The sequence below is a fragment of the Helianthus annuus genome, chromosome 10 (genome assembly GCF_002127325.2).
Source record: "Helianthus annuus cultivar XRQ/B chromosome 10, HanXRQr2.0-SUNRISE, whole genome shotgun sequence".
Lineage (NCBI taxonomy): Eukaryota > Viridiplantae > Streptophyta > Magnoliopsida > Asterales > Asteraceae > Helianthus > Helianthus annuus.
In genome coordinates this window covers 148,828,925-148,841,545 of record NC_035442.2, presented here as the reverse complement: position 1 = coordinate 148,841,545, position 12,621 = coordinate 148,828,925, and positions in this window count along the sequence as shown.

Here is a 12,621-nt window from a genome sequence, read left to right as displayed (position 1 = left end):
CGAGCAGAATACTTGCGAGGAGCAAGGAAACACATGGAAACAAACAAAGATGACACTTTATATTTCAGGGGAAGGATCTGGATTCCCTATTTTGGTGGCTTACGAGACTTAGTGCTGGATGAAGCACACAAGTCCAGATATTCAATACACCCAGGATCTGATAAGATGTACCAGGATCTGAGAGAATATTATTGGTGGCCTAAACTCAAGAAAGATATTGGGATCTACGTGGGGAATTGCCTAACTTGTGCAAAGGTCAAGGCCGAATACCAAAAGCCATCTAGGTTATTACAACAACCCGTGATTCCTGGTTGGAAATGGGAGCAGATATCAATGGATTTCGTTACAGGACTCCCATGAACCTCTCGAGGTCATGACATGATATGGGTTATCATTGATCGATTAACTAAGTCAGCTCACTTCCTACCTATTCGTGAAAAAGACAGTACCGCGAAGTTAGCCAAAATCTACCTCAACGAGATTGTGGCACGTCATGGAGTGCCTACTTCGATAATCTCGGATCGTGATGGTCGCTTTGTATCAAGAATATGGCAATCATTTCAAGAATCACTTGGATCTCGTCTGGATCTGAGCACCGCTTTTCATCCGCAAACCGATGGGCAAAGTGAGCGAACCATCCAAACGATGGAAGATATGCTTCGCGCTTGTGTGATGGACTTGGGCGGAAATTGGGATAAGCATTTACCGCTGGTAGAGTTCTCATATAATAACAGTTATCACACAAGCATTAAAGCCGCCCCATTCGAAGCACTATACGGACGGAAGTGCCGATCACCACTGTGTTGGGCGGAAGTCGGAGACAGACAACTCGTTGGCCCTGAACTAGTCCAAGAGACTACTGACAAGATAGCAAAGATACGAGACCGTATCAAAGCGGCACGTGACAGACAAAAGAGCTATGCGGACAGAAGACGCAAACCATTATCCTTCGAGGTCGGAGACAAAGTCTTACTGAAAGTCTCGCCTTGGAAAGGCGTAGCTAGATTCGGGAAACGCGGAAAGCTAAACCCGAGATACATTGGGCCATTTGAGATTCTGGAAAAGATCGGTACCGTTGCGTACAAGTTGAAACTGCCAGAGGAACTCAGCAACATACATGACACATTTCATGTGTCGAACCTCAGGAAAAGTCCGACCGTTGATACAGTTATCATTCCAGCGGATGAAATTCATGTAGACGACACGCTCCAGTTTACCAAAGAACCCGTAGAGATTATGGACCGGAAGGTCCACAAGACAAGGAGAAGTAATATCGAACTAATCAAGGTCCGCTGGAATTCACGTCACGGACCCGAGTACACATGGGAACGTGAAGATCAGATTAAGGCAAAGTATCCCCATCTGTTTAAGAAGACCCCTGCAAAGGGTGGCTTAACTTGAATTTCGGGACGAAATTCTTTTTAACAGGGGGAGAATGTGACAACTGGCAAATAACTGGTAATTCCGTACAAACTAATCACTATTTATTTACAAAATCGCATGCATTTAGCGTAATTTAATTACGTAACTGTGTCGTATACTGAATATCAGTGTTAGGACAAGAAAACGAAGCTAAAACATATGCTGGTTTTCGTTATATTTCGAAACCAGTCAAACAATGTCCTAAAAGTGTTGGTAAAAAGTGTTGCGTGCACTATTCACGGTCACACTATTCATGCCAGCAAAACCCTGAAAACAGAACGAAACACTGAAAAAAAAACGACACTCGGATAACATAATTGAGTCCATTTATATAAGAAAACATTATTATGAAAACACATCTTGCAAATAAACAAGACTTTTCGGTATAACGCCCAAATCTCAAAAATGTCTATTTCGGTTAAAAATATAGCACTTTTAACTTGTCCGAACCTATAACAAAGCATTTCCGGGACTTCAGAATTATGTCACTTGATGAAAAATACACTAAAACATTTTAAGGATATCAATGAGATGACCAGAATCATAAGCTTCCGATATTATATCGCTATGCATTAAACTAGTCCGTTAGCGAACCGACGAACTAGTAAGCAATTTTTCCAAGGCCAAAACAACCAAACGGACAACATGGCGAACTAGTTAAGCTTAATTTGGAACTCAAAATCACTTCATACATCATTTGGTTGCGGGATAACAACTTGCGGCAAACCTACGTCGGTACGAAATAAAAGTGTCATTAACTAGCCGACGCCTAAACGGAAAGCGTTTAAGGTATCAAAATACAACTTACACTAGTCCAGCGAGCTAGTTAAACATATTTTGGCATCATAAACACCTTAAATAGATGCCATAACATCGATGGTAAAATAAAACCATAGCTCCCGGTACTACACTACAACTTTCGTATATCACCCGATATCGAATGGGTGAGCGAACTAGCGGTATTTTTTACCATCCAAAACTTATACCCACTAATTTAATAAACTAATTGGACTTCATTTAACACCCTAAACTAATATTAGTGGGCTAATGGCACAAGACTTCTAGTAAATGCCTAAACATCCAAATTAACATTTATGTTTAAACATGTTATTTTTTTTATTAAAAATATATATATATATATATATCTTTCTATGCTACATCAACAAAACAATCGGCTCACATGGGGGCCCACCCAAATCAACTCAAAACTTGAAAGATGATAGAAAATGATGGATTCAAGTATGGCTAGGAGAAATCTTTCTTGACTTTGTTGACATGCAAATCTTCTACAATAATAACTACAACACCTCCACTATGATTTGCAAAATCTCACAAACCAAACACTTTTCTTTCCCTTCCTTACCTCACGGATCACACATACACACACATAACACCCACTTTGATTTAAAGAACACGACATTTTAGGCATCAAAATCCCATTTCAAGAACATCTCAATATAGTTTAAGCAATGGAGGATCACTAGGAGCACTTTGGAGCTTAATCTTCTTCTTATTTCCTTATCTTGTCTTGTGCAAAGTTGTAAGATTTCTTAAACCCATATTTAAGCTTCTTATTATGTATAGATTATGGAAGTACAAGTTGATCATCAAAAAGACTAATAAAAATCACACCAAAAACCCTAATCTCAAAGCTAATAATCTACTACTCTAAACTTATTATGTGGTTATTTGTGTAGATTAGTGCAACTAGTTAGTGTAATCTTGTTGATTATGTTGATTACGTCAAGATTAGTTATTTAAAGATGAGATTTATGATGATCTTCATGTTTATTTGTTGTAGTATTTCATAGATATGTTAATCTAGCCATAATAAACTTGAAAATGTGATTTAAACATATATATGTTTAAATCCTACAAGATCATCACCTTCAAATTCATGAGTATTACATACATGAAGCTTTGATTAGTGTTCTTGAAAGATAGAACATGAGAATGAACTTGAATCAAGACTTTTAAAACACTAGTAACTTGGTTTTTACATAAAACAAGTTTATATAAAATTGTTTATAAAAGGTGTTACATAAAAAGTCTTGGTATTCTTAATAAACTTGAAATATGTAAGACTTGGGGATTTCTAAAAGCATAAAACAAGCATAATCAAGTTTATGTGAAGGATTAACTTGAAAAGTGATTAACTTTAAAGTCTTGAAATTTAACATAAGTAATGCTCATGAGAAATTTGAAGGAAAGAGTGTTGATTAATGTTGTAAAAATGATATTTGGTGAAACTTGGTAAATTGTGGTGATTTAGAAACTTGATTTGGTGATTTAAATGCGTTTTTATAACGTGGGAAAACGTCATAGTTTAGGGGAAACTATGGCGAATTTTTCTAAAAATCTAATCGCGATTAAAGAGGGGATTAAAAGGTGATTAACAAGGTTAAACGCGATTAGTGGTCTTAAACGTCATTATGGAAACTTTGATGGGAATATTTAAGGTTTAAATATTCAAGAAGTTCTTATGAACTTAAACTTATATTTTTACAAAAATAAATGGGTAAAAATATAACAATGTGTGAGTATAATTTTTGGTAAGAAAAATTATATATTTTGAGACATATCAAGTATGTGTATATGTGCTATATATGTGTATGTATTAGATACCTATAGGGCGATCAAAATAAATACATAAACATGTTCCTACATGGTCCAAGAAATGCTAGTAAAATCGGACAATTAAATAAAATGGCCGAAATGGAAATACATAACACTTGATGACGACAATTTGGGCGTATCGACACCGTAAACAAGTTACTGCAAAGTCGAGTCTAAAATAACATATTTTGGACGTTTAAACGAGCACATATGTAAGTGACCTATAACAAGAATCCGGAAAGTCGAAAACTATAAAAATTACCAAGTATTTTTCACAGGAAAAATGAACTTATTTAAAGTTTGCTACTTGGTAACATTTTGGTAAAAATTGCAAGATTTTGTTAATGGACTCATAAAGTTAGAATTAGACCTATCAAAGTTAGTAATGGGCTAGGCCCAAATTCCTTAATACATGGGCTAGGGCCCAATGGCAATATAACATGGGCTCGGCCCAATAACAATAAAACATGGGTTAGGCCCGATAACATAGATAACATGGGCTCGGCCCAATGACATGGGCTCGGCCCAATAACAATAAATCATGGGTTAGGCCCAATAACATAGATAACATGGGCTCGGCCCAATGACATGGGCTCGGCCCAATAACATTAAAACATGGGTTAGATATGATAACGTAGATGACATGGGCTCGGCCCAATGACATGAGCAAAGGCTCAATGGCATGCGTGCACTGCATGAGGACGTGTGAAGAACGAAGCCGATCACACATAAGTCAATACACATAGAATACATGAATACGCTTATGAACTCAATACGAATAGAATACATGTATACACATAACAATCTAGCGAGTAAACTATCAACGCTCTAAAATACAAAGTTGTTCCAAAGATAACAAATGAGAACATAATAAAGAATTCAAGATGAACAACTTGTACGAGGTCCGAAAGACCTAGTGTCTAACGAGATCGGTACACATGTAGGTTATTGACACGTACGGACGCTCACTTCGATATCATAACACGGGAACGCAAACTTGTGAGTTCATGTCCCTCCTTTCACTGTTTTCAATGTTTTGTTTTCAAAAACATCGAGAGGAAATACATGCTAAAACTATTGGTATGTTAGTTACGGAGTAGTAGATAACATGATCAATGTGCATAAGTAAGGAGATAACATTAGTAACCATTAATCACTTAGTGACCAAGGTGCAAAAGGTGTAGATCTATTGGGCTTGAGGCACGCCCCACTCCTGGTTGGTATACCCTGGAGTGCTTTTGTGATCCCAAATGATGACAAAGTGTTCTCGGTTTGGTTATTTACTTATGGTACATTATGTCAGGGGCTCGCTACCCACTGATAGATCCTTAACAGACTCCATGTATGAATCAGAACATACCATGATGACAAGATTTCATTTTCATGAATACTATGATTACAAGATTTCATTTTCATGAATACTACGATTACATATGATAACAAAAACTGCATGAACTCGCTCAACTTTTGTTGACTTTTTAAAACTACATGTATTTCAGGAAACAAGTCTTGAGCCAGTGATACATGATTGGATGCAATGATTACCTTTCTTACGTCACACGCAACACGCTTCCGCAACTAGCAGGGTGTGACATATGTGACTCAGTTGGCATACAACTTGGGTATTATGACAGAGGATGTAGTCAACGGACTACACATGGTTCACGCAGGAGGAGATGTGGATATGAGGTCTCTGCGAGCAATGGGTTTGGTAGTAGATACAGATAATGGCTCGAGACTGAGGGGTCTAAATGGGGAAATATGGGATCCACTACCGTTACCACCACAAAATGAAGACGTTAACATGGCAGAGATCGAGCCACCACCACATGATGAGCCACAACATGAAGAGCACCAGCATCAGTATCAGCACCAACAAAACTGGCCTCCAGGTATACCTTCCTATCCTGAGTTGTACCAGCAGTTCTAACATATGCAGGTTTCTCAAGATGCTATCAGGGCAACTCAAGACGCTATGAGGGCCGACCAGTTAGCTATACGGGCATCTCAGCAGACCATGCGGGAGGAAGTGTATGCGGGATTTTCCTACATCTTTGGAGGGCTAGAAAGTGTATATCCAGGCCATTTCGGCGACCCTCCACAGTTTCCATTTGGAGACACAGGTACCTATGGGGCGGGTTCATCTGGAACACACCACCATGATGGTGATGATGATGAGGAGTAGGAGGAGGTACGGTGAAACCGTTCAGAAACTTATGTTTATGTTATTTTTATTTAGTACTTTGTTTGGGATATTTTTACTTTATGTCTGTTTTAAGTACTTTAGTATGTTTGCTTTGATTGAATAACGGATCTGGTTGAATTATCTAACATTTTGAACAATGGTAATGTTGGCTATTTTAGCAAATGACATAATTGGCAGATTTGTAAAGAAATGCACACAGAGTTGAGACGACTTCGAACAAAAATTCTACTCAAACAAGTCAACTCCAACTCTGAGGGAGTACATCTTTCCTTTTCACATTATTAGTTTAGCTCTTCATAATTGCTTAACTAATATGTTTTTCACATTGAGGACAATGTGAAGTTCAAGTGTGGGGAGGGGTTTAAAAGATTTTAAACTTTGTTTGTCCTTAATTGTTCTCGTTTCTGTAAATATTTTCGAAAATTAAAACAAAAATGGTCAATTTGTGTTCTTTAGGAAGCATCGAATTTGATAAAAATCGACAAGTTAAATTTATGTTAGAAAAAGATAACTAGAAAGCAGTGATAAAACAAAAACGAAAGACTTGCATGCTTATCTTTATATTTATACCCATTCCTTCCGTTTACGTGAGCATATTTTTGAGCCTTTAAAAGCTTTCTTGTCAAATGCTTCTTTGTTTTTTTTGGAAAAATGAGTGAGCCGGATGTCTTATGTAATTTAGAACTTGTCATCTGAATACTTTTCAAAAATCATGAATACGTGAAATTACATAGAAATGATAGAGGCATTTAGGATACCCCTTTGTTAGCCTTTTTCTTTGTTTATATACAGCACCCAACACTATCCATTAGTTCGCATGTTGAGCCTGTTTTCCGTATTTTTCTTACCCAAATATTAAACCTACTTACCCAAAAATAACCTTTTCATATTTACCTCTTATTTTTCTATAAAAATTTGGCCATAAGCTTTCTGGTTTGATAAAAGTTTAACTTTATGTCGAAAAAAACCCATTTGTCAAAACTCTCTAGGGAAATTAAAGAAAGACTATCAAGAAAGAAAAAAAAGAGAGCTGGCACACAAAAAGAATAAACTCTGAAGGCCTACACAAGTAGCTTAGCAACGTATTCAGAGTAATAGATTATAAAGCACCAAGTTTTTGGCCAAGTTTGAACCTTTCTTGCTACTTTCAAATACCCATTCCATACCCTTAACCTTAGCCTATCATTACAACCCATCAAAGACCTCTTGATTTATGTTTTTCACATATTAAATTGGTGAAGATTAGATCTTTTGACAAGCTTATAGTATTGCATGATTCATTGACTAGGCATCGAGTGTTTAACATACACATTATATGTATGATTCAGAAAAATAACCGAGTGTGTGTGAACATTGTGAGAAATATAAGGATTCGGATGCTAAAGTCATTCGAAAGTTGAATTATTGCTTTATAATTATCCTTTCATACATTTAACAAAGCTTGTTTGTTTTAAATCTTTGATGATGACTTTTTGAAAACCGATTTGACCACCAAACAAATTAGTAACTTTGTAACTATTCAGATTTGATTTCGTATTTTATTTTAAGTTTGCTTGAGGACAAGCAAACTTCAAGTGTGGGGATGTTTGATATACGTTAAATTATACATGTTTTTATACCCCAAAATACTTCCGTTTTAAGCATTTTTGACCGAAAACATGACGGTTAGGTACCAAAATCGGTACTTTTATACTTTCAGGTCTTAAACAGAGTATAATGGAAAAATTTGGTGAAAACGGACAAAATCTGATGCATTTCTGACGAAAATGGCAAAAATCTGATGGACTGCCAGGTGTGGCACGACCGTGCCACCAGCGGCACTACCGTGCCTCTGCTACGATCTCGGAAGCACTGCTAGTGCAACCAGGAGTGCCAACTGTTTCTCGGGCCGCACTACCGTGCCACCAACGGCACTACCGTGCCATTGCCAAACCAAGCCTTCTGACCAACATCTCTGAGGAGTGGCACTACCGTGCCACCTACGGCACTACCGTGCCGATCTGATGACTCAGGCAACTTGTCCACTAGTCCACTTGGCTGACTCGGGATCGCTGAAACTGACGTCACCCGACAACATCTGACCGCACGACCGTGCCAAATCCGCACGGTCGTGCCAATCTTGAAATCGCCTATAAATAGCAGCATTCGCTACTGGTTCAAGGTTTGGGTTTTTCTCCATGTTTCTGGGCGATTTCTGGGTTCCGAAGCAGTCTTGATCAGACCTATTTGAAGCACCAAGATCGAGTGGAAGCATAACCGATCCAACCCATCAATTCCTTGCTTGTTTATGGTTCGATTCCTTGTTCTTGAACTTGTATTCTGATCATTTTGCAAGTTATGAGCTGATGTTAGTTTATGTTTAATATTGTAGTTTATGTAATAGTAGTAATGAACTTGTTTCTTGAATAATCTTTATGTTGTAATCTCGTTTGTATGAAACTTAGTACTTTTTCCTGTTGAATCTTCATGATTACATAATGAATGTTTCATTGATGTTGAGTTCTTGATTATGTTTGATTATCTTAGATAATGAATCTGTGGTTAGTGGGATGGTAACTATTTCTTAATTAATCACTTATTTGTAGACTTTGTTTACACCATGAAACAAGACCAGGGTATTGGTTTTATACAAGATATATCTTATTGTGATTAGGAATACTTCTTGCACGTAAGGGTTCTAACGAATTATATGGTGTTGATTGCATGTTCTTAGATGCGGTTTATGATCCTTGTTTAGTAGTTTTGGTCTGAAATTGCTGACATGGTAGATTTGTGTTTAAGACGTGTAAAGGTGAAATTGTTTGTTATATGATCTACATAATTGCTTATCCTCGTGGCTGTATTGTGACCATCGGTATTGCTTTCTTTGATAAGTGAGGTTAGGAATCCAGACCCGGTAAATAACCTATCTTTAAAGATTCGCATGAATAAATATCAATAGCTCGCTAATGAATGATTTTAGGTGGTTAACGTGTGACCATCGCGTTAACTTTCCGAAGAATCATAACGCTAGAAATCCAGACCCGGTAACTAGCTGTCCCGAAATTGGAAAATTGATTAAGTGCTTTTGTGACATATCTGATAGATAACATGTTTAGGTTGTTTGTGAAACAAGATAGTAGTATATTTATGTTTTAGATGTAATTTAGATAATTTAGTTAAACAACCATTCACTTATCTTTTTATCTGGTAATCTAATGACAAAGATTTAGTACATTATAACGCCCGTGTTCCATGGATCGATATCTAGCTCTTACCAATACTTTGCTGCATATATGACGGGATACACTTGTCCTTTGTTGTGTGTGTTTTAATGTTAAGGTATAAACCATTTTATAAATATAAAACACATTTCGTCACATGTGAACATACTGTAAATAAATATGTGTGTTCGCGTGCGCACCATGAATCATTCTTGACAGTTAACCGTTATGGAGTTTTAAAAATAATAGTAAGTGTAGTAATATGTTTGAATCAATATTTATTTTCTTATACTTGTCAACTAAACGGTATAAATATATATCTAACAGTAAAATGTTCCATAACTTTTCAGGTGATTCTAGAAGCTTATATCAGAAACAGTTACTCTTACTCTCAAGTAAGCGATTGTTATAACATATATGCATCAGGTTAGTCTTGGAAAGTTGAGACAGATTAAATTAATGATAATTGTGTTTTTACAAAAGGTTGTCCGAAGTTGTTTGATGATCTTGCAATAGAGGAGGAAGATACACTGTTGTTGATGAAGATGGACAGCGTTACATTTGAGTTAACACTTTATCGTAGAGGAGTTGAGGTAGTTTTGAGAAAGAAGGAAACAATTGAAGATGAGTCACTTGTAGAAATACCTAAAGAAACATACTATTAAAACTTTAACTTTGTAAGTATTTTAAATTAAAGTATCATGGTTTACTACAAAATATGACTTATTTACGTATGTTATTGTATAGTAGACCTTGTCTGAAGCCGAAGACTCAATAGATCAGTTGATTTCCGAGGTAATAAGTTTACATATATATAGATTGGAATACATTACAATAAGATTTTGTGAATTTTATTAATTATCATACACAGATGCATGAAGCTGCTGACAAAGAAGAGGTGAATAAGAACAATGGTGGAAAACAAAAGTCGAAGCTAGGAATAAAGAGTTTTATGAGTGAAGAAAGAAACTACCCAAGAAAAGAAGATGTAATTATTTATAACATAATAATGGATCAGTAATTTCCTTCATATTTGTAGACATATTTAGTTAATGATTGTTGGTTAATGTGATTTAATGTTACTCGTTGTATTAACAGGTTAAAAAGAAAGGAAAACAGATTGCGACAGATTGTAATTCAGACGACAGTAAAAGGCTGATATGCGGTACAAAAGTGGAAATTCCAGACGTCTCAACATTTGGACGGAGAACTCGTAGCCGTTAGGTATGCATAGCATAATTTAACAACATTTTTTGATAAATATTTGTTATACATTACCGGATAAAATATATTAGTCTAAATATAATGTGTATATGTACTAATAAGGTTAACGAAAATGGAAAGAGATATGGTAATGCATTGAAAATATGCGATGTTGAACGAAAACGTGTTGCAAGGACATATGATGTTGAAGAAACTGGTAATCATGAATTCATAAAGAAGGGAGAATATCGCATGGTATGGTTTTTTCGATACTTAGTCATAAACAGTAATATTATAACATTCATACGGCTGATTTATTTGTTAATTATGGTATACATGCAGAGAATGCCTGTTGAAGTTGTAAAAAGAGCCGGATTCAAGAATAAAGTGCATGAGTTGAATGTGAGGAACATAAAGGGAAAAACCATCGTCAAGAATCTTAGGCTAAGGACCAACCGTATTATATTTATAACCGTCATAACTAGGGGTGGCAAAGTGGGCAAGTTGGGTGGGTTTGATAATAGGTTAAGATGAGTTTGGGTTAGGATGAGTATGGTTAGGATGGGTATATTAAAAAAAGAGTTAAATGCCTGGTTGGTCCCTGTGGTTTTCAAAAATTGCAGACTTGGTCCCAGTGGTTTACTAATTACAGGTGTGGTCCTAAAACTTGTCAAAAATGCACTCGGTTGGTCCCCAGCCCTAACATCAGTTAAATTTCTCAGTTAAGTCCATGTTAAATGACCAAAATACCCTTGCTTATTAACTCTCTTTATAATTTTTGTTTAGTTTTACTTTCATCATCTTCATCAGTAGGACCAAGTCATCTTCATCACCATTATCATCTTCATCACCATCATCATCTTCATCACCATCATCATCTGCAGATTTGAAATCTAAACCCTTCTTCTTTCTCATGGGTTGCAATTCGCCATGTTAATAAAAGAAGCTTGCATCCTTCTTCACAAACTGATTGCTTATAATTCAGTCAAATTTAGTCAATCAACTCCATAAACCTTAATGACAAAGCAATCAAACCCCTCATCCATTTGAACTCCCAGATCAGCAAACATGGTCGAACTGGTAACATTAAGGATGCAGAGACCATATTTTATCGCATGCCCATCAAGAATGTCGTATCTTGGACAGCTATGCTCACTGCATATGCAAAAAATGGCCAGATTAATAATGCCCGTAAACTGTTCGATGAAATGCCTGAACGAAATGTTGCGTCTTGGAATGCAATGATTACTGGTTATATGCGTAGCAAGAATGGAGTTGAGAAGGCGTGTGAATTGTTTTCGATGTCACCTGAGAAAAACGCGGTTTCTTATGCTTCAATGATCACGGGTTATGAAGATGATAATGGTGATGAAGATGATTTGGTCCTACTGATGAAGATGATGATGATGGAAGTAAAACTACACAAAAATTATCAAGAGAGTTAATAAGCAAGGGTATTTTGGTCATTTAACATGGACTTAACTGAGAAATTTAACTGATGTTAGAGCTAGGGACCAACCGAGTGCATTTTTGACAAGTTTTAGGACCACGCGTGTAATTAGTACACCACTGGGATCAAGTTTGCAATTTTTGAAAACCACAGGGACCAACCAAGCATTTAACTCTAAAAAAAAGGTTGAGATAAGTTTGGGTTAAGATGGGTTTAGGTTAGGATGAGAGGAAAAAAACATATAAAAATATAAAAAAAATTAAAAATAAAAAAATATAAAAAGGTAAAAAAAATTAATTAAAAAAATAAAAAAATACAAAAATTATAAAAAACTTAAAAAACTTTTAAAAAATGGTGGTGGCGGTGGCAGATTGGGGAGAGGATGGTGAGGTGAAGACGAGGAATCGGAGGAGTTAAACGGTGGCGGTGGCATCGTGGGTGGCGGTGTCCAGCCGTGGTTGCCGATGTCACTTGATAAAACCATCGATAGCATGACTTGATTTCTTTTGTTGTACTTGAAA